The sequence below is a fragment of the Littorina saxatilis genome, unplaced genomic scaffold, assembly GCF_037325665.1.
Source record: "Littorina saxatilis isolate snail1 unplaced genomic scaffold, US_GU_Lsax_2.0 scaffold_1384, whole genome shotgun sequence".
NCBI lineage: Eukaryota > Metazoa > Mollusca > Gastropoda > Littorinimorpha > Littorinidae > Littorina > Littorina saxatilis.
Genome location: NW_027129375.1, coordinates 12,501 through 15,000, shown reverse-complemented (window position 1 = coordinate 15,000; position 2,500 = coordinate 12,501). Strand labels below are relative to the sequence as shown.

At 36.1% G+C, this 2,500-nt stretch overlaps 1 protein-coding gene across 1 annotated transcript in view; it reads left to right on the top strand.

Annotated features, from left to right (window-relative positions):
• LOC138957642 (low affinity immunoglobulin epsilon Fc receptor-like) overlaps positions 1-2,500 on the top strand; it is an 11,186-nt gene that overhangs the window by 1,569 nt on the left and 7,117 nt on the right. The window lies entirely within an intron of this gene.

The window sequence follows — 2,500 nt, the reverse complement described above, 5'->3', positions numbered from 1 at the left end:
GAAGGATTATTATAATTATATGAATGGTTTAGTATAAGTATGTGTTGTTGCCCCACAGTTTGTGTTACATCTTCGTTCTGTTTTAGATCTGTACGTTTTTATGTAAGTTCTGTTTTATTGTCAGACTTTGTATGTGTAACCATGTGTCTATTACTTATCTTACGTATTTTTCACCTTTTTAAAAACAATTTTTCTAGATTATCTAATATAACTATAAGTGGTCGTTGTCTATGACTTTTTTTTAATGCTTGTATGTTATTTCTTACGAGGAAACTTTTTATATGTAAAATGTTGAATTTCAATGTCTAATGTAAAGCGCCATGAGACTGCCATTTGGCTGTGAACAGCGCTATAAAAGAATGTTTTATTATTATTATTATTATTATTATTATTATTATTATGTGAACTACGAGAGTAAATTATTTAACTGTTCTTTTTTTTGGGTATCGTTGTTATGAATGAGGCGAACCTGGAATTGAAAGTGTGAGTGATTGTTGTGAGTACGACGTCATTCGTTATAGTGAAGGCAAAATTGGTTATCACTGAGTTTGTGTAACACAGGAAATTGTGAAATACGTCACCCTATGGGAGGGGTGACAGCAATATTGTTCACCAAAAACATCATAGGTCGAACTGTGCAGGGTCAACCGCAACAAACTCAAACCATTCATTCTATACTGCATTTGAGTGACTTATATACCAACATTTTTATTTCTTATTTTCAGCACAGGTGTAGGAAAAAATCATGAACCAAAATGTTATTTATTTTCTAATTTAACATTAGTTTTACAAATGTGACCATGGTCTTTCAAACATACAGTGACATTAAACATTGTTATGTTAAAAAAAAGAAAAAAGAAAAAAAGCTTTTGTGCACAAATCAGAAAATACATTGTGCATTTTATCTACAGGCCAAACAGTGTCTGTGGGGGCAAAGGACCCAGCAAGTTGCACTGATCTATATTTTTAGATCAGTGGCAAGTTGTTAAGAACAGGCGCTTGCATTTGGATGTGTCCACTGATAGTAGGTTTGGTTGTGATCAATCAGAATGATGTGGGAATAAAAATGTATGACAGTTCGGTATGATGACATGTAATTCACATATGCTGAAATGTAATATTATACATAATATAATATTATTATGGCTGTTGCCATGACCATGAACCCCAAGAAAGGTTTAATGTTATGTAAAATCAAAATACCAAAATCAAGCACCTATTAATCTGGTCTACGGCGCGGGAAGATTGAGGCCTTCGTAAACGTTCAACGTTGGCCAATAATGATTTTAACAATGTTGTGTCGCTTTGTATTGTTTTATTTTGTTGATCAATTGAATAATATGTCTTCCCAACATATTACAAATCAAACAGAAATAAAGTCTTAGAGAACTACAATAATTATTGTTGCTGTCAAAACCTTGCAAGGCCTCAACTGTTCTCACGAGATCAGTTACATTTTTTTTCTCTCTCTCTGTTTGTTTGTTTTTGTCTGTGTCTCCCTCTGAGTCTCTCCGCTTCTGTCTTTCTATTTCTGTCTCTGTCTATGTGTGTGTCTCTCTCTCTCTCTCCCTCTCTCTCTCTCTCGCTCTCGCTTTCTCTCTCATCTGACTCTTGGCACACAGGTCAAAGCAGAGGTTAACTTGAGTGCACGTGTACCTAGCAGGAGGGGGGGGTGATTTCTTGAATTAGCTGAGGGCGGTGTAGTGAACATGGGTCTCAAAGCAGAGGTTGGGCTATTTTTAAACCGTCAACACAGACAGTACAGCCAGAGAGGTACAATGTACAGCGTCGTCAATCCCCGCGTGAAGGAAATCGCTCACCTTCCACGTCCAAAACGTAGTGATATTATTGACACGCCAGATTAGAGCGGTAGCGTATTGTGCTTAGCAGGAAAGCGCGCTTTTCTGTATTCTTGTTAACTTCGCAATTTCCGGAAAACGTCCACTTTCACTTTGAGACTGTTCTGTTTACATTTGACACTATCAAAACCACTTTGCATTGCAATACTGAAATAATTGTTTCTGTGTTCGAAAGCTACAGCCAATCGTTATTATATCCCCTTAGGTACAGTTTTATAACAGTATGGGTACATGTAAACAATAGGAATTAATTAATGAACGCTACGAAAAGGGCAGCCTTTAACCTCCCTGTTGTCACTCAGCATTTTTTTTTTAATTCTCATCCACACTTTCAGCACTCCCCCCACCCGCCCTCCCTATCTCAGATGTAATTTGTAAATGACGTTTTCAGCCTTCAATCCACTATCTAACATAGTAAGTCAAGCTTTTCAAACATTGTTAATAATTGCTTTGACGTTTTGCTGATGTTCAGTTTATTATTTAATAAAGATCTCATGGTTCAAAATTTTATATTGTTTTTTCAAAAAACGTGCGTGTGTTCCATTTCAAACTAACCTCACTGATGTGAACTCCATTATTACTGTCACATCTGTTTTACAAATTACACCCATAATCCAAACCAACGCGCAAACACACACACA